At 38.9% G+C, this 24476-nt stretch overlaps 1 protein-coding gene across 4 annotated transcripts in view; it reads left to right on the top strand.

Moving 5' to 3' along the window:
• The window catches only part of EPS8 (EGFR pathway substrate 8, signaling adaptor), a 140038-nt gene that overhangs the window by 15836 nt on the left and 99726 nt on the right, over positions 1-24476 (top strand). For 3 of the 4 annotated variants that reach the window (XM_074902210.1, XM_074902212.1, XM_074902211.1), the window contains exon 2: positions 17814-17958. The exons of the other annotated variant lie outside the window; for it this stretch is intronic. The gene's annotated coding sequence lies outside the window, so the exon portion shown is untranslated. The remainder of the gene's footprint in view (positions 1-17813; positions 17959-24476) is intronic. 4 annotated transcript variants of the gene reach the window in all.

The raw sequence follows: 24476 nt of genomic DNA, 5'->3' as shown, positions 1-24476 counted from the left end.
GATAAAAGTTTAGTAGAGTGCTTTAGCTGAAGATTATACCATGAAAGATGCTAAAATTTGCTCTCAAGAGGAACCTAAATTGGGATTACTCATTTTGGGGAGAGGGGATGAGCATTTCAGAAATTAAACTTACACGAGGGCAGATGCAAAGCTCTGACTGAAAGCAAACCTCTGTAATGGCTCTTGAGAGACCACACATACACTGAAGGTATGCAAAGTGATTCTTAAAAATACAGATCCGGAGAGTGAAGGCCACGACTCTCCATCTTATCTTCTAAAGGTCCTTGAAGCACTCAGGACACATGAGCACTGCTGGCACATGGTCACCTTTCTCTTGTAAAAGGGCTGAGAGCCAAAAGAGCAGAAAGAGGCAAAAGGAGTCCCTGGGTGACTTGAGCTGTAACTGGCCCTTAACATAACTCTGCCACTGCTCTTCTTAAAAGCCTGTAGTGTCTGAACCCGTATATTTTAATTTCTTCATTATTCTTCCACTTTATTATATCTAAATATATCCCCAGGACAGAGATTATTTTTCCCTACCTTTTTGTTCACTCCTGTGCCTAAATACAAGCCTGGAGCTTGCTTGTAATAGGAGTATTTTGATTGACAGTATCTTCACCATTTGAGACTAGTGATGTACTAAAATGAACAACTGGCATTCAGAAACCGTAAAACTGACCTGAAAAAGTGTCTTTTTTTTTTTTTTCCAATTTTTTCTTTTTTTTTTTTCTTTCTCCCCCTCTCTCAGCAAGTTGTAGATGTGTCTTAATTCTGATGCTGTCATGCACTTATGTCACTGGTTAACATTTCTGCAACTTACAGAGGATGTACACTCTGAAATGCTTACCTAGTCAGTTGGTTAACAGAACTTAAAAGTTATAAATGAATCTTGATTTAACCTTTTTCTTCTTCCCTAAATGGAGTTCAGAGCAGAACAGTAATGCAATGATCTTGTCTGAAGCTGATGGCTGATAAGAGTGCAAAGGTGACTTTCAGAGTGATGGGAATGGTTAGGACAGACTTCCTAACTTCATACTACCTCTCAATAACCCATTTATTTCTCTGTAACAAACCAAGTGTGGTGACTGTTGTTTTAAATACTGGCCTTTTAAAGGTATGCTTACAGTTATGCCAACCTCTTGATGCAGCAGCTTGGAGGCTCTTTCTTTTCTTGACAGATAATAATATCAAGAGGAAAAGGAAGTTTTGCAACCCTTAAACTTCCTGAAGAAAAAAAAAAGGCTGTTAAGATTCCTTTAAAAATAAATTAAAAACAAACCCCAAAAATTCAATGAGTCATATTTTACAGGAACACCAGCTTTTTTTTCTCTGTGATGATAACAAGATATATATATATATATAAAATTTTTTTTCCCCCATTTATCCCAAAGGAAGGCAAACTTTGCCAGTTTTTTTGCTGGTGCTACACTTAAGTATTATGATCGTATTATAAAGAAAGACACAAAATTTCATCCATCAGTAAAATTATGATGCTTCTGAACAATTAATAGAATCCCTTCACATCAGGTTTGAACATTGAATAAAAGGAAATGATGACTCAGTTGAAATTTTGTCTGAGATTAAAATTGAAGTACTGGTTTACTAAAGCACTAATGCTAATTAATGAATGAAAGATCTCTTCCAAGTGAAGTCTTGTTTCCTGTATGAAGTAATGACCTGATCTTAAAGAAAGGTCATAACCTGATCAGCCCTTGAGGTATTGCACTAGGCGTTGCACACTTTTACAACTCTTATGCTAAATAACGTAAAAGGATGTGCTTTCATCTAATGGAGGTGTGCTATATGTCAAATTCTCAGCGCATGGGGACCATCCTGTTCTTGATTTCCACCCTCCCCCCCCCAACTTATTGGGCTCTTGCTTTTGAATATCTGTTGTGCATAGGGTTTTTTCTTGACTTCCCAGAAAAAAAAAAAAAAAGTGGTTTTATGATCTTAAGTGAAATGTTTTTATTTATTTTGCTTTGTTTTTTTCAGGTACTTAAAATAACAATATATCAATAGTTATCTTGTCCATTTTGCTCTTGCAATTACAGTAGAATATCAGAAATCTGGTTTGCCCTGGACCTTGAAAGGAAAGTTGCTATGGTAACTGTGTGTTGTATATCCCATTTGGGACCAGAATTAGGTGTGCACACTTCATTTCACTTTCTAGTAGCCCTCTTGAAATGTGTTAAGTCTGTGAACTCCAGTAAAACATCATCTCTTGTGTACTAAGACAGAGTAATCCCTCGCTCTGTCTCTGCCTCCCTTTGCCCCATCCTGTTTGTCTCTGCCTTCTTTTTCACTCTTTGTTGAGTGAGCAACTGGAGATACTGCTCTGGAGCTTCCCAGGTGCTGATGGGCAGCGATGGAGGGGCTGCCCAAGCTGGTGGTCTCAGGTAGTATGGTTCACTCTCCATCAGCACAGTGGCTGTGAGAAGGAGACGCTGCAGGAGCTATGCACGACTCATAGACACTCAGCTGATCAGGTGCAGGGGCTGGATGGGCACTATCTGCACTGCTGGGTTTCTGCTCCTGAAAATCACTTTCTCTTCCCTGTGCTTTAAAAACAGGCAGACATAAACTCTGGTGACTGGCAGCTGGTGTCCTGTGCCCTGACAAGGTGTTGCTTCTTTCTGAAGCACTGCACAGGTGAGCCCTGGAGGCTGGACCTTGTCCAGGGTGGTTCAAGCAGTTGCTTTTCATCACCCCTTGCCTAAGAAGATAACAGAAGTAAAAGGGGCTGCATATGCACTAAAAGGAGAGGAGGAAATCTTGATGGGGATGAATTGGTAGGAACCACCGTGTAAATATTTTTACATTATCTAGTAAGAATAACTCCCTCCTCTTTGATTTTTTTATGCTTTTTTCCAAGCTCTAATAAAAAGAGGCTTGTTTTTTAAGATGCAGGCATCTCCCACATGCAAGAATGTGAGAGCTGCTGCCTTTTTTCTTCAGTGTAAGATGTTCTCTCTTATTCTGAGTGATGTTTTACCACTCATTATGTGGTAGGGCTGCGGGCCAACCATGTGGGTGCCCCCAAGCAGTCAACAGGCAGAGCACAGGCTGGATCACAGATGATGGGCTGGGTGCCTCTCTGAGCTTGCAGCTGGATTGAGTTGTGGTGTTTGGTTTGGGTTTCTTTACAGTCTAGCTGTGGGGTTTAGCACCATCTGTGAGCTGTGTGTAGAGAGCAGTGGGTTTCACATTCTAGAGTGCATTTGGGTGAGAGAGAAGAGAGGCTAGGAGGTACAGCAGCCCACATTGCTGGTTCTAAGTGCACATTTGGTCAAGATGCACCTAGACTAATTGATAATGCCAAAAATTCTTTGTAAGAGTCTTTCTCACCATGGTCAGATCCTGCTAGTTTACTACATTCAGCTTTTGTAGGCTTTTTGTTAGGTATGTTGGGACATTGTAAATATTTATTCAGTTCCAGCTGATAGCTCCCTTTTGTCTGCTTCTCATCATCAGTTTAATTGCAGCATTGAATGATGGCTGTGGCGCCTTTGGGGTAAAAAATAACAAATAGCTTCCTTGTGGTGGGGTTTCATGTGACTTTGTGACGTGACAATAAGAAGCCATTTTCCTAATTCAGGGGGTGGAAAACTCCACAGCTTCCATTTGCTGGGATATCATGAGGTGATTCTTCTTTCCTTTTTTTTGTTTTTTCTTTTCTTTTTTCCTGTCTTTTCCTCCCAGAAGCACAGGCAGTAATCTAGTTCTCAACTAAGACTGCCAATTCCTCTTTGCCCTTGGAGCATATTCCTGTACAGATTTTAGAGGTTATTTTTGTTTTTATTGTGGGTTGGTTTTTGTTTTGAGCCAGTTTTAGTAAACAAGTTGAACTTGCTCAAGGCTAGAGATACAAAGAAGTTTAGGGTGGTGACCTGAGGCCTTATGCTGAGACATGTTTGCAGAGCAGCTCTTTTACCAACTTGGAAGCCATAGGTAATTTGTTTTCTCTGTAAGTGTCCCTGAAGAGGAGGCAAATGGAAAGTATTCCTAAAAACAAAGCTCATAGCTTTCTGCCTTTGCTAGGAGCAGAGGAGAGGGCATTATTGTGCATGTCCACAGTTCTTTTTTCTTATCTTTTATGTTCTTTGATAGTTGTGAGTGGAGTAATATTTTACATAGTTGTAATTAGAAGTCTGTTTTTGATGCTTTGCATCTCAGTCCTGACTTGAACGCAAAAAACCATTCATCTGGGTAGAACAGGTACAATTTATACCCCCGGGACGCTGATTGAGAATAACTGTATAAGGCATAGATATTTCCCCTCCATCATGCAAATTTAGCGGGAAGCATTTGCCCAACCGCCTCCTTGTTCAGCAGTCTTGCTTAACCTGGAACATAAAGGAGTGAAACATGGGGTTTGTAACAGCTTACAAAGGGGAAAAATAAGTAGTGCGGACTCGTTAATATTAATCTTTTCTTCCTTGTGGGGTACAAGCTAAGCACAGAGCTCCTGCATGTGCTGCTGTGTCCTAGTGCTTGTGCCCGGCAGCGTTCAGCTGGGCTTCATGGCTTGGATGCTAAGTTCTCTGTTGGGCTGTGACAGAGGAATGTGATTTTTTTTTTTTTCAGCCCTGGTTTTGCAAGGAAATTCACAGTGCAAATAATACTGAAAACAGTCAAATCACAAAGGATTTACAGATTTCTTAAAAACAATATGCCAAGCTAAAGTTAGATTTTTAGGAACTGTCTAAGGATTGATACATGGGGAAATTACTACTTTCGTGTCTGGCTAGAGGACTGCCAGGTTTCACACTGTCAAGAAGAATCCACATGTAACCGGAATAACACATAATCATGTCTCACTGGAACTTAAAAATATGATTACAGAGCTGACAGGCTTTTTGTTGTATCAGCATTGTGTGCTTGTAGCGCAAACAAAAATGTGCTTCAAGTACCTAGAAAAGAATTAGACTGAAAAATATGTCATGTTTTTAATTCTGTAAATTATTATGTCTTTGAGTAAGTCTTGTATGCAAAACATTTTTACTTCCCTCAGGAAGGCAGGTGATTAAACATAATATTATCATTTCCCTGTTGCTGCAGTATTTTTGCTGCTCGGTAATAAGCATTTACTTTTTTTTTAATCTATCTGCACCCACTGTGTTTGGTTTTGCCCACTGAAAGCAGTTTTCACTTCTGGCAGTTTCATGTAAATCAGTAGCATTTTGGGGACAAAGCTTCACCGTGCTCTTGCTACTCACTGCAAGACCAGAGAGGGGGTATTTTAATTCTGATCTGTGTGTTGACAACACTGTGGTCAGAACTTTTTTTTCTTGGTCTCTTCAGCAGCCATTCCACCATTGCCAGTATTGGTATAAATAATGAGTCTTTTAAAAATGAACCAAGTGACTTAAACTCCCATTTCTATAAATATAGCATCTTCCTGCCTTTTTTTCCCCAAGAGAATTTGTTCTGATGTTGTTTGCTCTACAGACTGTGGAGTATATTAATCTCACTACTTTCACAAGGATAAATTGTGGGATCTTCTGAAGTCACTGGCCCAGCATCACTACTAAGCAAATATTTGCCTGGTTAATTTATATATACATGATAAAGCTATTACAGACAAGTGTTTAGGTGTTTTTACATTGTAGGTAGAAAACAGCTACCTGAGTCTCACACAGAAGAAGATGATAATGCACACAGACTGAGTACTTCTATCTTTGTTCTGCTGCTGTACTTGAAGTCATCCTGCATCTACATTAATTTCCTATAAGGAAGTATTCAGAACTTCAAAATCCTGGACTGAGCATCATTCTTCTGAAATAACTATGAGATGGCAAGGCTACATGCCTATTTATTAAGTTGGTTGAGGTTCTGAGGCAATATTTAGTGTAACAGAATAAGCAGTGCTCCAATTACAGAAAGATGCATTTATGCCTTTCAAGACTAACCTTTTCACTGTACATCCAGCTATTACTCTGTTAATTCTTTGTGGAGAATTGCCACATCTTTGTTTTCCTTTGGGCGAGGAAAGAGTTTAGCATGTTCTCACTGAAGAGCCCAGAGTTTGAAGCCAGAACACTTACATGAGGATTAACTCTTTTAAGGACTTGAGGATCCCCATAGGGTTACCTGAAGCCTGTTAATCAAAGTTTGAATTCTCACTTTAATATATTAGTTATGTTTGTTCAATTCCTAGAGGCCCAGTAAATGAAATTAATAATGAAATTTAAGCCTGTAATAGGAGTGGGGAAAAAAAAAAAAAAAAGAAAATTGTAATATTGTAGAGTTTAAAGCTTGAAAGGATCATTAGACAAGTAGACCATTACTTTTTCTGGTTAAAATGTAAATTTTAATGTCACATTTCTATAAATACAGTTTAACTTAATAATTTTCAGACTCAAGTTAGATTTTCAGTAATACACTGACTACTGTCCTTTTGTCTTCATGGGAAGAGTGTTTTTCAGACAAGTAAGTTGAAAGCTCATTTGATAAGCCTGTCTTGTCATGCTAAGCCTGTATATAGTTTTGTTCAAATTTGAAAATGTAATAGTAGTATTAATATTTAGAAAAAAATTCCTATAGTGAAAGTTTCCATATGCTAGCAGGGGACAAAACTAAAAGTGGAAAAGATGGTAGTCACTTATATGTGTGTTTTTTGTATGTATTCTTAATATTCCGTTTAATTCCAGAGCTAGGAATCATTAAACATGCGAGACCATTCAGAATTACTGAATGTCCTGAGGATGTCTGCATTTTAGCAAAAAAGACATCAGTTTTGCATCTCCGGGTCTATTGATTGTTTCTGAGGAAAATTGCTCTTTTGATTTAAATCCAATAGAAACTTTTAAAAATACTTGTCTTCATCAGGCCAATATTGCCCTCTTTCAGAACAACAAGGCATCCCTCCACTTTAGGTTCTGAGGGGCATATGCAGTGTTCTTTCATATTGCTTCTTTTTATGTCTCGTAAGAAAATTTGTACTCAAATAGACATCACCAGAGGTTTTTTGATTTGGCTTGTTGTTTGGGTTTTTTTTTCCATTAAATTAGATTTCAATGCTCCAGAGTGGTGAAAGACACTATTAGCTTTGGTCTTTCTTCTACAAACACCCTAGTGAAAAGCTGTCACTTCTCTTTGGCCCACTTCTTCATTCATCTATTTTTAAAACAATTCCTACAAGTTTTCAGGAAGTTTTTGCACACAGGGTGTTCTTGGTGTAAACCACTGACATAATTTATGTATTTCATAGGTTTCTGTCCTAAGTGGGCAACCTGAAGTACATGGTTTATATTTGGGTTTTTCTTTTTGGCATGGCATGACATTGACAGCAGTGTTTGAGCCTCCTGGGAGATGAAACTGTTTCCTGCGGAGTACGATCTTGATGCTTCAAAAGGTTTCTCTGTCTTCTTTTCCCTGTGCATCTCCCATGTGCACCCTTTCTTTATTTTAGCAGTGTTTGTTTCATCCTGGCAAAGAGAGGGAAACTGTGGATTTATTATTAAACTCTAATAAGGGTGCACAAATTGTTTTGAAGTTAAAGACAAACAACTCTGCTTGGGCTATGTAAATAATGCAGTGGGTTACCTGACATACTGGAGAGGCTTCTCGAGTTTCTCACCTCATCATCTCCTGCAAACAATTGGTAAAGGTCATCTGCCAGTTAGGCTAGTAACTGTTACTTTCTCCATTAGGCTTAAAAAGGGGTGTCTCTCTTCTCTGGTTTTTGTAATGTTCCAAAGAAATGATAGTTCCTGGGAAAGTTAATAAAATTTTCTTCTTTGCTTTGATGTGTTCTGCTGTAACAGAGGTTGAGTGGTTTGCTGAGTACCCAGCTGCTCTCCTTGATTTTGGTAGATTTCTGATCAGGTCACTGAGTCCAATTCTGTGAATAACTTATGCTGTGGTTCATTAGATTATCTAATAAATTGCAATGATACAGACATTAACATTTAATTAAAATCCCAACATACACAGCCATTCTGTATTTGCAGGCGGACCTTTGTATTTAGTGAGGGTTTGAGACTGGGCCCTTGCTGGCTTGGTCACAGTTTCACCCACTTCAGTTGAGCTGTGTTCTTGCTTCCACTAGCAGAAAAATCTGATTTCCTTACTGCCAAACAGGAAGCTTCTGTTTGGGATATGTTCATTGTCCTCTGCAAACCTTGAGGCTGCAGGATTGTCCTATTCCATGGGATATGTTGCCAGATTTCTGCTCTGTGGAGGGAGATAGATGCTGAGGAAGAGAAGAAATGAAAAGTGGGGTGTTTAGGAGCTTCATGGGTTGGCTCTAAACCTTCTTTGAACACAGCAAAAGCTGTTTCCTTTTGTTCCAAGCCTGGTAATACACATGTGTAAAATGCATTTTGTGGTACCTGTGCTGTCAGCTTTTCCATTACAACCTCCTATCTTTTCTATTTTGGCCCTGAGGTTATTGCTCCATGCAAAGATGTGGCATAACCTCTTTCAGCCTACAGTAAACACTTTTTAGAGACATTTTTCTTGAATTTGTTTATCACTGTGGGATTTTGTTTTGGTTTTTTGGTTCAGCACCATAAATGTGATATTTTATGGCCACAATTGCAAGTCTAAAAGTAGCTTTGAATGCATAAAATAACAAGGTGATGAACAATATTTTAAATTATTAGAGCGGATTTCTGCTTTTATTTATCTATTTTCCCCAGTAGATTTCTGGTGGTAAGATTAAAATGCTGAAACATTGGATTAGGAATTGTTTGTTCAGCAGGATCTTATGTCTGAGTGTGTTAAGCATTGGTAATGATAATACATGACTTTGCAGTGAACAAAACCAAACACAATTAAAAAACTTTGTTGATATTGGCAAGGCAAAATGTTAGGCATTAATGGGCTGGCTTTCCTCTAGCTTTCATGTTTTTTGCTTCTGGATGGGATGCACAAAAGTCCCTTCTGGTCATGTAGAACTTTAATGTCCTTATTCTGGCTGTGTGGCTCCAAATTTGACTAGCTGTGTTGCTTTAGGGTCTTGTGTTTTGGTCATAATTGCCAGGCAAAAATACAAGGGGTATGCAGATAGGTTAATACAGAGCGAGGGAAAAGTGTCCATGTAACCATGGTGTTTTGGGCTGCTTTTTTTTGGTTTGCAGGGAGGTTGAGCTTTTTGCATGTTTGTTTTTATGTATGATCAGTTAGGCCAGGATTAGGCCTGTTTTTGTTTGTGGTATAAATCTTGCTCTTGGTCTAAAATGAATGTTAATTTGACTTTTTTTGCTTATGTGCCACACTGCAGAAGCAGCTCCTTACTAGCAAAACAAATAAAAGCACAGATGAGATGATAGAAGAAAGTCAAAAAGAAACTGGGATCAGATCAAGGACAGACACTCTTGTTCCAAAATTATAAAACAGAACAGGAGAGTTGCTAAGAGAAGTTGGAATGTATTTAAACATGAGGATTTCCTTTTTGTATACCCTTAACTTGTAGAAGGGCATTACTTCAAGACATTACTGAAAACATTCACTTCTAATAGGCTTCAATAAAAGAAACATTATCAAGAAAGCCTTCACGGAGGTAAGTGATGGGTTTTGTTGTTCTTTGTTCTTTTTAAGAAGTGTGATCTTTTAGAAAGCTGATTCCTAGTTCAGGCTTGGCAGTAGCTGGGTAGAAACTGATTAAAGGAATATTAATTTATAGTTGTCCATTTTAGGGCTCCCTGTGCATGCTTGCACACCACCTACAGGAAATGGAACTAGAGGACCTTGTCCTACAGCAAAGGAAATGTAATGTTTGTTATTCTCATGTAGGATTTGAGGAGGATATTTAGCTCACGGTCTCTAGAAATCCTTGACTTTCAGAGTGTCATGAGCCTCTGTCCTGGCCAGAGTCCTGCTCCAGACTGGATTGCTCCTCATAATGTGTATTAGTGCAGTAGAAACTAACAATAGAAGTAGTAAAGTGGTAGTGATAAGTAGTATAAAAATACGTTTTGTTGTTTGAATCTGTTTTTTATGGGAATTAGTAATTAGAACATTCCCGATTCTTCTGAAGGAATAGAGTGGCCCCAAGAAAATTGCCATGTTGTCATTGTTACAGAGTAGGCAGACTATTAGGTTCTTGATTTTTTTTTTGACAAAATAATGTACTGCTTTTTTCATCAGACTTGATAGTTGGCCTAAAAACAGGTTTGCCTTTTTTTTTTTTTTTTCACGCCGCTGTGTTACTAGACTAATGAAAGCTATTACAAACCTTGCTTTTCATAATTTATTGATTTTTAGGATGATTTAACTTGGAATATGATACAATGAAGCACATTAAATTCTGATACATTAATGAAGTAGAGGTACAGAAAATAACAAGTTTGAAGACTGTGATCAGTACCAATGATGGAGTAGAAGAAAAATGGATATTAGGTGCTGAAGTGTGTAACAAATTGCTTTGAGTTGGAGCAGAAGCTTTATTACTGTGAGAGGCAAGTTCAAAAGAGACTGGAAAACATCGCTTACATTGCAATGCTTTGAACTCAGTGAACTAGATGAACTCTTAACATGAGTGATTCTAATTAGGATAAATGTAAAGGCATGGGTAAGAAATGGTGTTTGAGGAAAATGAGGAGATTAATTGAAAGTTGTGGTATCCACTTGTCTTGATATTGGACCTGTTTGTGATTCCTGGGGAAAGGATGGTATGTACTGATGAAGAGTATCTGGGTCTATTATTGAGTATAAACTATGTGACTTGATGTGCTTGAGTGTGGAAAAAAATTATATGAGCTTGATACAAGTTTTAGGTGTTTCAGAGGCCATATCTGTGGTGTGCTCTGTCTTCTTTTGAGATAAAAATTTCATTAATCCAAGTTTTGATATAGGTTGGAAGTAACTTCTGATTACATCATGATGGGGAAACTTTCCCTGCTCCTCAGCTGTGCTTGAAATAACTTTTATTACCATAGTGGCCATAGTGTGGTGAAATTCTGTAGGTGTATTGATGTTGAACCGTCTGTGCTTTTCTTTGTAGAAGTGATTTCAAAAACCTGCCTGATTTTTGTTCTTTCCTTGATAAACAGAAAAGAATCAAGATATTTCTGCTGACACAGTTTTGCAGTATTATAACAGAATTAGGAAGAGTCAGGTTCAGGAAGGGATAATAACTACACAGTTTTAAATTTATACTGGTCTGAGTCAAATGTTCAGTCATTCACTTTTTTGGCCATGAGTCGTCGTCTTAACTATCTAGTTACTGCTCCTTTGTGCTGCTTCCCCATCCTCGTCCTTGTGAAGGTGTTCCCTTTTTTCCAGCTTCCTTCCTCCACGTCACTAGAAGTCTCAAGACAAATGAGCTAAAATAATTTTACACAAGGCAAGATCAGCACATTTTCTAAACAAGTTTATTCGTTAAATTTCAGTATGAATATTGGACATTTTGTATAGTGCAGTTTGCCTTTCTGAAAAAATAAGAGGAACCTGACTTTTCAGGCTGCAGTGGGACGGTTGCTTGGATTATTATTTTACAAGAGGGCTAGAGAAAGAAGGAGTTGATAGCAAGCAGCTGGAAAAGTTCATTTTCTTCACTACTGAGGACAGTGGACATTTTGGTAGGCTCTAGTACTGACACATGCAAAGGATGGATGTTGTTTTACCACAGTCTATGCATATCCTCTTTGTTTTTCTGTTTGGGTGGAATGTCATCTGTTTGGTTTTTTTTCCCCTTTGCTGAACAGGAAAATTGAGCAAAATTGGTCAGCTAGAAGAACTAGCACAGTTACTTCTCACAATCTAGTTTCTGCTGCTCTGAGCATCAGTGGCAAACAACATCCCCTTCTAAGCCAGCAGTAGGATGAAAGAAAATGAAATATCTTTGGGTGGTGCAGAGGGAATGCAAACTATCTGCATGGTGAACAGGGATACGATGGGTGTTTTTACCGCAAGGTAGTATCTGGAATTTAAAATGCTCTTCAAATCACCTAGAACACAGTAAGTCTGGGAATCAAGGGCTGAGCCGCTCTGCTCCGAACCCCCTTCAGAGTAACTGGAAAGACACCTTCCCCCTCTCATGCCCCCTGCTTCTTTTCAAAAAACCAAATTGTTTTTCTTACTGCTTTTTCCAATACTGTATGTGATGCTTCCCACACATCTTTTAAGCTACATCAGTCCTTGTCAGAGGTCAAGAGTCAACGTAGTTTTCAAGAGTGTTCATGATCTTGCAATCTCCTTTTGTGGGAGCAGGCAGGGAATTTATGCTTGAGCCACTAACATGCATGTATCTGTTCCCCACAGCAATACCCTCTATGCACATCCTTTTAAAGTCTGTAACAGTATTTGAATACAGTAATCTAATCTTCCTGAATAATATGCTGCTCTCAGTTTTGTTTGCTTACCACGTGCATGTATCTGAAGAGACAGATCTGTCTTCTGTAGCCCTAACAAGAAATCCGAGGTCTGTTGAAATGTAAGACCAACCATCTATTGACTTCAGAAAGGCAGAAACTTAACCATGTGAGTCTTTTTTAATAATCACTCTTTACTTCAGTTTAAAAAAGATACTTTTAGGAATGCTACCAAGGTATGCCTCTGGTAGGGAGTATGAGGGTTTATGTATGAATATATTTGCCAGTATAACTTTTATGTGCTCAAGTTTAGAAGTGGATCCAAGTTCAATATATGAAAACAACTTTTATAAACACTGAGACTAATATAGTTTGTTTACTATTTCAAAATAAAACAAAATAAAAATGGTACTGATTGGTTTTCCAAGGAATAAACCTGATCCTTGCAGAGCTTGAAACCTGAACATTGTGGTAGGAGGAATCTAAAACAGATTTCATAGTTCATCCTGCAAGAAATTGAAGTCAGGGAAAAAGGCAAATGTAAACAAGGAAACAGTAACAAGTAAATAACTGCTGAAAACATCTAACAGCTGTTAAAAAAACGAGTCTGACATTAATGTACAGAACCAAGGAAGGTATAAACATTCAAAGGATAGTAATAATAGGAAAAAACCACCATGATAGCAATTTTGAACTTCCATGACAATGAGGATGGACAACTTTTCAACATCTGACTCAGATTTAGGACACTTTGTATCAGTATAACGTGAAATATATTTTGTAGTTTTATTGTCTTTACATTAGGTTTTTGTCCTTCCCAGTTCTGGGGGATATTTTATTGGTCTGTTTAGGATGACTCTTCTACAGCAAGATTGTAGTGCAGCATTTTGAAATTATATTGTTAAATATTATCATTTAAGAAGTGTCTGACTTGTGTACGAGTTGTGTAGAGGTTTCTGTCTCTTTTGGCATTCTGCCCATTTCAGGCAAAATGATGCAGTGTCTCAACCCATGAGACTGTGAGAAGAGATGGGCATTTGTGTGGCAAATATAACAAATATTCCTATGGAACATTGATGGGGAAAAACTGTACTTCTAGTGGTTCTGGAAGTAGTTTTGCATTGTATGTTTAGTTAAATGAGGATTTCTGTTAGTCAAGAAACTTTCACAAATATACATGTAAACAGGACTGTCATAGAGTTAGACATAAATGTGGGGTTTTTGGGGCTCAGTGTCCTCATGTAGGGTAGAGGGTGTATATAATTGTATTTATTTTAAATCCATTACTATTTCTAAACAGGGTTTATAAAAAACATCACACTAAATTATATGTTGTCTCTTTCGACCTTGCCAGTAATGCTTTTCTCTTTGCCTTGCGAAGAAGCTTTTCCCTGTGGAATTAACCATCAACTCCTGAAAGGCAAAAGTAAAAGCCAAGCTGAAGTTGTTTGGGTGTTTTTTTTGTTTGGTTGGTTGGTTTTTTGGTTGTGGGTTTTTTTTTTTTTGGTGGTGGGTTGTGTGGGGTTTTTTTTTCCTAGAAGACACATGTGACTGATTTAGGAACAAAATATTATGTTCGATAAACTGGTATTTGATGACTTCAGGTTCTTTTCTCTGTGCTTCTTTATTATCTCAACGTGCTGCATCTCTTATCTCCACATTGTCAAACCCTACTGGTGTGCATCAAAAAACTAGCATTAAAAAAAAAAAAAAAGTTGATTACAGCTGCTTAGAATTCTGTGGGGAAAAAAATGGTAAAAACATGGTCCAAAGACACACTTTCCTGTCTATTATTATAATTTCACAGAGCAGCAGTGGTTCTAGATCTGTTCAGTTGGCCAGTTCCACTCACTTTGAAAGGTGTGACTGTGCTTTTTCAAGACAAGGCTATGCCAAATTAATTGAAGGTTTTGGTTATTTTTTTCTTATTAAGTAAGTCTCACAGGGCTGTACTTGGATTAAATAGAAGCAAAAATAAAACTCACATTGGTTCAGGGAGTTTGTTTTGTGGCTTTTTGGATGAGAACATTCTGTCCCTTCTTTGCAAAACCAATACAAACAATCTCTTGGCACACACGCTATTCTTTGTAGATACCTTACTTTAAATTATCCCTCTGTTACTTTGCAAGATTAAGTATCACAGTTCCTATTTCCTGAATAAATTCTGCCTTGAATTGTGCTTTCACTTTGTAAGTCACATCTGCAGAGGTAGTTGGGCAGTATAATTAAATCTTTTAAACTCAGTTTGAGATCTGTTGATGATAAATAGTAATAGAAATGGTGATTATAAATTGTAGGATAGTAGATGCTGTTTATAAAGTAGCACTTATTCAGAAGTGGTTCTATCTCATTGTAGAAATGATGGTGTCAATATGGGTTGTATGATTGTTGGTGTTACTTTAAAAAGGCTGTAGAAGTATGGTGTAGTAGTCAAACATCCAGAAATGTGAGGGACTTTTTTTATTGACAGTTGAGGAATTGTGTGTGAGTTTTATAGAGAGATGTCCTTTTCCCTTTTGCTTTTTTTTTTTTTTTTTTTTTAATTGAAAGGATATTATTAAGCTACTCTAATTAGGCATTTCTCCTAATGTGAGAATCTGGCATAAGCTGCTGGAATAGCAAATAAGAGCAGGGAAAGAAATGTGTGCTGTGCAACCTTAATTAAACAGGGAGCAATCTCTAGTGCCCTCTTTAGATAATATATTGAGTGGAACCAATTAGGGGAGGATCTTAAGTAATGTTGATAGGTTATTGGACTGATTCTTGAAGTGGCTGTAACTCCTACTGATTTGGGCTCTTACTGGAGGGGAAGTGAAAGAAATCTTGTACCTTGTACGAGGCAGTCCTACTTGTAGTAAGCAGTATTCCCAGGGAGTGTTAAAAGCAGAACAAATCTCTGCTGTAATGGCTGTGTGTAAGCCTTCAGCTCACTTCAAATATTCAGATGCAATTTCTGAGAAAGAGCTAAGTTTGTTTTTCCACACAAAAATCCCAACTTGTGAACTTTCAATTTCCATCCATTTAAATTCGAAGACTAAGGTGTTTTGATTGTCATGTCTCTTATCTTTCTACCAAAGATCTTTTCCTATAATTAAGAGGGCATCAATTTTTCTAATTGATGCCAAATCCAATCCAAGCCACCCACACAATTATTTCACCCTTCCCTCCCACTCCCATCATTATCTGATATTTTGTTTGCACAGTCATTTTTCATTAACTGTATTCATGTCCAGGGCTGCAAACAGTAAAATCACATTAGCAAGGAGGAGCTCAGAGACTCATCAGTGAAATCTGTTTTTTCCTTTTCAGTTTTACACTGGCTCTCAGATAAGAATCCCAAAACATGTCACAAACTTTGGAGATGAGGAGCTTGGAAACAATGAATGTGCTAGTGTTTGGTACTTTTTTTCTTGTCAGAATTCTTTAGTTCTTCCATAATACTGAGAAAAACTAAATTCTGTGTAAGAAGCTACTGAGATCAGAAGTTACTGTTGGAAAAGAGGTGTAGTCTGCCCTCTTTTTTTACATACATACGTATACATATATATGTGTATGTATATGTACACATGAAGACAAGCCTATTCCCCTGTCTTTATAGATGACCCTGTTTTATTTAGAGCTAACTTTTTGAGCATGTCCTTTTTTCCTATTTCCTCAGGTGGCTGTGTTGGCCTCCCTGCCCTTTTGAGAGAGAAGGACCTACACACAAAGGTCTCACTGTGGTTGCTCCTGAAGGCTTTTTTGTCTGTTGCTTTTTCAACGTTTAACCTTGGTTCCTCTGTGAAATCAGTGGCAACCCTCTTATGGTGACCCAGAGTATTGGCAAGCATTGGATGTGCTACTAGTCATACCTGGCTTTTAGAGTGCTCCTCATCACCTGCACTCATATTTTATCAAGAAGACTATATCCATGTTTTGCAAGGGAGAAAATGGGCATGGAGGGGTAGAGGGTCTTGCCTAAGGCAGTGAGCTGAGACTCACAGCTGGGAAATGAGGTATGGATGGAAGACAAGCTATGCTGCATTAATGTGCTGTGTCCATGTGTTATCATTTCTTCAATGTGGGTTTCCTGGTCAGTAAATTATTAATTGCCTGTCTCCCCATAAAATATTAGAATGTTAAGGTTTTGACAGAATTAGATTAACAGATAAACCACCACTATAATCTGGTCATATTAGTAAGCAACTTGATATGGCTCAGTACATAAACTAGCTCAATATACTTCTTCCTGTATTATTATAATATGCAACTACTGGATCAATTCATACTGAACAAATTGAGCTATAGCTACTTGCCCTGTTACTGGATTGACTTGTTACTACTTCATCCTAATTCTAATTTTGTTCAAGTTGATCTGTATTTTTTAATTATTTTTAATTGAATTTATCGTAAAATGGAAAACATCACTGCAGGGCTGACCCTGTAAGGGAGGGGGAATGAAAACTCTTATAGAAGTCACAGAATTGGGATAACGCCAAAATGATGTCCCAAAGAGAGTAGCTTATAAGAAAATTCAACTGTAAACAGGGCAGGTTTGGCAAAATTTGAAGGACTGGTCATTGCCTGGGATGGTGCAGCTATGAAGCTGGAAGCCACTTTTATGTACAACTAGGTTAGAACAAAGTGTTGGATGTGACTGAAAAAATGAAATAGAAAAGAACTAAGCTTGTCTGAACTCTTGAATATCAGATACAAAATTGAGGGGTGGCAAAAATTTGAGGAGAAAATGGGAGAACACCATAACTGTCACCTTCAAAAAAAAAAAAAAAAAAAAAAAAATTACAGCATTTGCGATCTCTTTCCTCTGCCTCTTGTCTTAGTTTTCACCTTATTCTTCCTTTCCTGCATCCTCCTTCCCCAAGCACCCTATGGGCTTCAGCCCCCACTGGTTTGTGGGGAGTTTTTTGAGCTGTCCCCAGTTTCTCTCAATACAAACACATTTTTTCCTATCTCTTTCCCATTTGGGCCAGGTGGCTGCTGGTGCCTTGTGAGCTCAACCCTGGGCTGCTTGCCCCTTGGCCATGGCCAAGTTCTAGAGCACCGGGGCTGCACAAACACAAGCTGCTTCCTGACGGGGCCAGGGGTGTGAGGTGAGGAAGGGGCTCCGCTCTCACCAGTACCTCCATTCTTACGCTTGGCCAAGCTTTTACAAAGTGCGTTTATGAACATGTTGCACGCTTGTTCCCTTTGGGTTTGCAGCCTTCTCAGCTCTGCTGAGACTGTCAGGTCCACGGCTCTGTAAACTCCTCATCGCACTCTTGAGGAGGGATCCAGCCCCAAACTGTACTTGAAAGCAGGGTTTAGGGTGGAGGTTGCCTAGGTATCCTGACTATGAGGTTCTCATTAGCTGTACAGAGAGTTCTTTTTGATATTACTGGTATCTAGAAAGTTCACACTTGACAGTAAGGGATGAACTTTAGTCAGAAATGTACTTTTCGTTCTCATGCAATAAGGGGAATCATATTTTAGGAAGTCAGTACTTAGGAAGTCTAACTGATTGTGTAATGCACAGTGGAATTGCAAAGCTGAACCTGTTTCTTTTCTATTTTTCAGTGACTTGTCCTGTTGGGCCACTGGCTTCTGAGTGACCCTGGAGACATGCCAGCCACTTGAGCTGAATCAAGCAGTGGCAGGGACAGCATCTAGCTGGGTTGAAGTTTTAATCCTAGGCACGTGGCATTAGCACAAGTCATCGCTGGTGAGTTTTACGTAAATGCATCTCCCCTCTCCCTCTCCCAGCACCTTTTTGCAAACTGTAAGTTTCTTGATGCAAAGACTCACCTGTCTTGCACGTTTTTCCAAGAGAGTGACTGACAAGTTTAGAGAATATGAGTGATCCAGGTTACCAGCTAATCTTAGAAATCCTTACTATTTGTTTCTATGTTTATGGATTATTTTTTTCTTTCCCTCTGAATGAGTAACATCCTGGTGAGGCCAAACTTCAAATCTGTAGCAGTTGGTGTGTTGTACTAGAGGCATCAGCATGCCTTTTTTATCAGAGGAGGTTTTATACCCTCTGCCTTAGCGCTTCATAGCCTGGGAATACAATCTGTGGGGCTCTGATAACAGAAGTACTGACTGACTGCTGTCAGCATGAGGATGATTAAAAATGCATATGTCTCTGTGTGCGTGTGCTTGTTCACTCCCTTTCCAGCAGAATAGAAAATGAAACTCCCTGAAGCCTTTTATGTAAGTGCATGGGTTTGGTTTTTTTCCTGTTTAAATCTCTGTGTGGCTGTGTGCAGAAAAACTTCATCCACAGCTTCCTTTTGAAGATGCTCTGTAAAGAAAAGATCGTGCTTGTTTTGACTTCTGAAGTGTGATTCTGTCTTCAGTTCAATACTAGACACTCTCTCTGCAAAAGATAATAGCTAGTAATTTTTTTATTTTTTTTTTTGAGGGGAAGGTAGTTTCCAGTCAGTTTCTCCCATCTGTGATTTTCCTTGATAAAACAATGGCAATCTGCTTCTTTCAACAGCTGAAATGCTGTGATTCTTTGACAGCAAATGTGTGGAGTGCTGCCTTGCACCTTGTAACACCGTGTTTTATTTAAGGCTCTGTCATGCTGGGCTGATTGCTGTCTTCCCAGGAGTGTTGCACCAAGGAATTATTGATGAGATGCAGCCTGGTCTGCAAAGCACACGTTCACTGTTAGAAACAACACATGTGCCCTTAGCTATTGCTAATCATTTAAACATCTCTGTGAAATTTGGGGAAAGTAGCCTCTCTGTATGTGGATGGAGTCCCATTAAAACATCGGTACGGTACAGCTCAGCGTCAGATACTGAATCTTCCTATGAATATCAGAGGTGAAGATTGCTGCTTTAAGCAGAACCACTTGAAGTTATCTTCTTGAGAAGGTAGAAGGAGCTCCCTGTAAGGACAGTTGTGGGAAGATCGATACATGTCCCGGGCTCTTGTCTGACTCTTTCAGGTCTTTACTATGTTGTTAAGAGTGCTTATTGTAATATTTGGACAAAAACGTGGAGGTCAGCGCCATACTGAGCTGTACGTGCTAGCTTGATTAGCAATGGAGTTGTAAAAGTGCTCTGGCCTGAAAAATTATGAGGGTAATTCTGGCTCTGTGCTGGAGGAGGCAAAGGCAGAGCAGTACATTATTTGAAGGTCCAGTAGTCTGTTAAACTAGGCTAAAACAAGTAGGTTTAATTAAGGGAAATTTTGGGAAAACAGATTTGGTGCTATTGTGAAGTATCCATTGTGTTTTTGCAAGTTGGAAGATACCTGTACTTAAGTTCTCCTCATTCTCATTACTGCTGCTCTTCCCACTTCAGTTCAAGCATTAACAGCTGTTGTCTTGAGAACTGCTGAAGATAGACCCAGTTCCTTTATCCTACTGAAGAACTCTGAACCCCAGTGCTTAAGTAATAGAACAACTGTAGTGCTAACTCCAGCAGCATTGGAGGAGAAAGGTTTTAAAATTGTTGCAATTGATTTTCTAGGTGCTTAGAAACAGAAAGCAAGGTAGTAATTGAAGTGGTGTTTTTTTTATTTAAAATCATTATCACTTTGGTGGGTACACTTTTTTTCACCAGTTAGTATTTTCAACTATTAGAAATTAGAAACTACAGATTTTCTAGAAGCCTAATAATTTCATGTAGATAAAATTACTCTCTTGCAGTGGCGGCATGTCTATGCCTTGGTCAGGACGGTCCCAAATTTAAGACTAGTTGCTGTATGTCATATCTGTGGTCCCAGTCTGACTCACAAGCTTGAATGCCAGCATGGCAAAGAAGGCAAAAACCTTTGCTCCCCTGTAGCGTGGGTGGAAAGCATCTTCATGTGGAGGAACTTCTTTTGAAACCCAAGATCATCAGGAAAGTACATTGAAAATGCACTGCACAAATAAAGATTGAGTCAGCCAACACCTGATTACACGATGACATAAATCACCTTGTGCTATACATCCAATTTGAAGGGTTTGCCTATGGCTGCACTTAAGAAACATGTGTGAGCTCAAATGCAGGGTTTTTGTCTTTTTCTGAGAGTGCTGTAGTAATAGAACATAGATCTTCAAGCACAGGATATGTGGAGAGAGTCCTACTCTTATGGTTAGATGACATTTTGTACTTTGCTTTCAGTCGTACTCTGTTGCTTTTTGCTACCTGCAAAACTCAGTGTGCTCTTCTGAAACTGCAGCTTGAATCTTTATCTGTAATCTGCATTTTATCATACTTTTTAAAATCCTTTTCTTTCTTTTGCATTTCTAGCTCCTCTTAATTAGAGGCATCTTTTGGTGTGAGATCAGTATTTCACCAAAGTGATTGGCTAATACAACTATTGTAGAATCAGGTAAATGAACCTCCTGCCCCAGGTGTTTACATTGCTGGGATGCTGAAATGCAGCCAGAAATTGTAAAAGATCATAAGCCTTCAAATGATTAATGGTCAGCTATCAATTATTATTTTGAAACTTAAGAAAAATGTTAGCTTAAATAGTTGATATAAACAAACCATTCTTTGTTAGCATATGTTTTGCTTAGATCCGTGGAATCACTGAAGCTAAATGGGTGTTTCTGGTGGTTTCACCACAGCAAAATTTAGCTTAATTTACTTCTTGATGAGAATAAATGGGTCTTAACCTTTGAGACTTTGTGTTATCTGCTCCAGTCACCTGTGTTTTCCATTTAAAAAATAAAATTCCTTGGAACCATTGGGTTCTTTCAATCCTGCATTTCAGAATGTGAGGTTACCCTATCTTTTAAATCCAGAAGATAATGTAAGGCATTCTCATGTCAGGACCTGGCTGCTCAGATGGGAGATTTGCTTTTAGAAAAGATAGAGAAATCTGTGCATTTTGAGTATTGCCATTGCATGTGGTGTGGCTGCTGATGCCCACGTGCTCTTCTCTGCAGGCAAAGGATCAGTGTCATGAGTAAGAGCTGCATTGCTTGCTGAGTGTTGACAGCTTGTCATTACAGACAGTGTTTTTTCCTCCTGGCTTGTAGTTGCAAAGGTTTTGAAATGATCATAATCTCTTTTCTCAGATGACTTGAGGAAGCATTGGGGTTTGTTCTTTCCATATTCAGGAAGTGAAGAGACACTCTGCTTTTTGTTTATGCTGAGTTTACAATTATTTTACTGTCTTGGTTGGATTTTCTTATCATATCCAAAATGGTTAAGCTACCACAGAGTGAAAGAGGGTGTGAAGAAAAGGAGCAGTGAGGGGAGAGGAAGGAAGAAGTGGTAGTTAAACAGGCTGGGGTTTTTCTTGTTTTTAGGTCGGGTGTTTGTTTTAGTGCAGTTATTCCTGGTACATAGGGAAAGGTGGGGTGATCGTGGGTTTGTGTAATAGAGTATAGCATTTGCTCAGCCATGTGGCAGGAACGAATTGAACATCATTGAGTTCTTCTCTGTCCTTTTAACTGGGGCTATAGAATTTTTTTGTTAAATGCTGAAGTATGGCCATCCTCTGCTCTGGGCATGCATGCTGGACTGCTGAAAATTAAATTAGTAAATGAGATCCAATGACATAAAAACAAACCCGAGCAAACAAGCCCTCTGTAGGTGCACACAGAGAGCACCCTTCATCCTCTGTCATCAGAGGAACAGGGCTGTTTGAATTGGCTTCCACCTTTGTTTTGAGAGGTTGCTGTGGTGATGAATAATCTTTGTGGAGGGTGTGTGAGCAAGAGTGCGCATGTGCCTTGGTCTTGCATATAAAACAGTGCTGCTGAGCTCATGGCCTTTCACCCCCACATCAGAGTATATCCTGGCAATGTTCGGCTGCTCCCCAAAATGAGAAAATGAGTTAACAAAACTGTTATCTTAGAGCTAGTTATTGAGGTGGTCTTAATCTACTGATCACTTCCTCACATTGCTTTCATACCAGGTAGCTGGAGACTATGTGATGGCAAAGCAGTAGCTTTTCTCCATTGCATGGAAGGGGAGTTGCAGGGTAGCTGATACGCCTTATTTGCGCAAGCTTATGACACCTGAGCTTTGTCTTGTTACCTGGGCTTAAGGAAGGATAGTAGGTAGAGAAACTGACAAAGGTAGTCTGTAGAAGAAAGAGGGAAATGCTAGTATCTGGGAGAGCTTTCTTTTTTTTTTTTCCTTACCATTGCAAAGATTTCATTTTCTGTACTGAGGAAAAAACCTGGGGACCTGTCTGTGGGTTAGTATTGTTTCTTTTTACTCTACATTTATCAATAACTGTTACAACAAATTATTATTAAATTTGCTGCAGCTTGAAATATCTGAGTGTTTTTCATATTAAGATACAAAAATCTGATGTAACAACTGCATATTGACACAAAAATGTGTGAAAATTAGAATATGTGTATGAATATTCCATGTGAGGCTTACGTGCTTTCCTCGTGAAGTAGTGCTGGTACAAGTATAGTTTGATGGTACAGTTGTCTGAAGAAGTTACAGCACTTCTAGGTAAAGAATTGCCTTCAAGAAAGTATTGGGAACTTGATTTGTTTCTCCCCTGCTATGGAAAACCCTGGCAGGGGTTGACAAGAATGAATTGCCATCTGAGGCAGCTCAAGGAGAACTTTCTTCCCTGCATATTACCCTTGTTCCCAATGTTTGTGAAGCTGCCCCATATGTAACTTGTAGGAAGTACTCTGGGAAAAACAGAGTCACTCAGAGATAATCCAGTGGCCATGACAAATAGAGTGACGTTTTAAAATGTCAACTTTAGCTTCATAATTCCTGGGGGGGGGGGGGGGGAGGTGTGAATTACTCAGTTCTGTGTCAGCTCCCTATTTCTGCAGAGACCATCGTAATTGGTGGTTTCATTTGTAAGGCTATGTACTTTAAACGTTGTCTTGTTCTTGACTGCAGCCATACTGAAAGATCAAAGAGGAAGATGAAAACGTTTTAAAAGCAGTAAGGCCGCTTGCAGTATTTAATGTGAAGGTGATGAAGGCAGAGTGCATGGCCCCCTTGTACGATCGGTGGGATTTCTTGCAGAGTCAGAGCAGTTGGGGAAATAACCTCCACTCCCTCCAGCAGGTTTTTGAAGGTTGTCATCTTCAAGTTTTTCCCAGCACAATTTAAACATTCTTTCAGCTCCTTTCAGTGGCTCACTTAGTTAAAATCACTTTCAGTAAGGAGTATTTAATTATGTCTTCTAATACCTCATTCAGGCTTCCCTCCTGGATTTTTGAGAATCTGTAGAATGCTTCTAATAGAGTGGAGCCAGCATCTGCAAGAATAAATTAATAGCAGTACCATAGCTGTGCTTTTTACATCTGACACTTTTTCTCCAAGGTTAACACCACACCTCCCATACTTCTTCAAATTCATTTGTTCTGTTTCTGTTCAGTCTTCTGAAATATTTTGTGATGAATGAGTTCACTTTACAAGCCAGTGATCAGCAGCAGCTGTTCCGTAGTCATGCTTTAAATTTAATCCATCTGTCAGTGGGCTCTTTAAAGTGTGTTTCACGTTGTCAGGAGACCTGATGACACCAGAACAGTGTCTGGGTGCTGTTTGCCAAAAAGAAAAGAAAAAAATCAAAATGAAGTGTGCTTGGATGGGCTCTGGGATACCCTTGCAGTTTCATCTGTAGAGCTGTAATTTAGCCTGCTGAGAGGAAAGCAAAGTGGCTACAAGCAATACTTTTGCACTGACATGCACATAGGCATTCAGATACAGTCTGAAATTAGGAGGTGACCTGCAGTGGGCTTTGTAGAAACCATATGCAGTGCTTGCTGCTTGTTTTTTAATCTGACCTTTTGATGAATCTCATCACCAACTCTTTTACACAACTCTTTTACATTTTTTTGATGGTAGCATTGGAGCAAATTAATGTTTTTCAGAGGATGAGCTGAAGGGGAAAGGACGTGGCTTATTCAAATCAGCAAAAGATGACAACACTGCTTTTTTTTCCTAAGTTCACATGCATCATTTCTTATTTTCATTTGTAACTAGAGGAGGATGAAATGTGTCTGCTGAGGCTGTTTTGCAAACTACATTTAAGACAACATTTGAGAACATCAGATGGTCATTTGCTGACTGTGTTAATTGTTCCCATAATTTTATCTGAAAGCTTCATTCTGTAATGTGCTCCATAAATTACATGCTGGATGTGGAAAGCAGCTGATTCGTGGCCTGCAGTCCATAGGTCTTATCCACAGGTAGCTTCTCAAGTTTTCATTTTCCCCAGTTTGTTCCTCACCAAGACTTTAGTGGGAGGATTGGGCTTGTGCTGGAATGTGTGTATAGCTCTATGGAAAAGCATTTC

This window comes from Athene noctua, chromosome 3, assembly GCF_965140245.1.
Source record: "Athene noctua chromosome 3, bAthNoc1.hap1.1, whole genome shotgun sequence".
NCBI lineage: Eukaryota > Metazoa > Chordata > Aves > Strigiformes > Strigidae > Athene > Athene noctua.
Note: the sequence above shows the minus strand (reverse complement) of the source record. Positions and strands in the feature narration are given on the sequence as shown.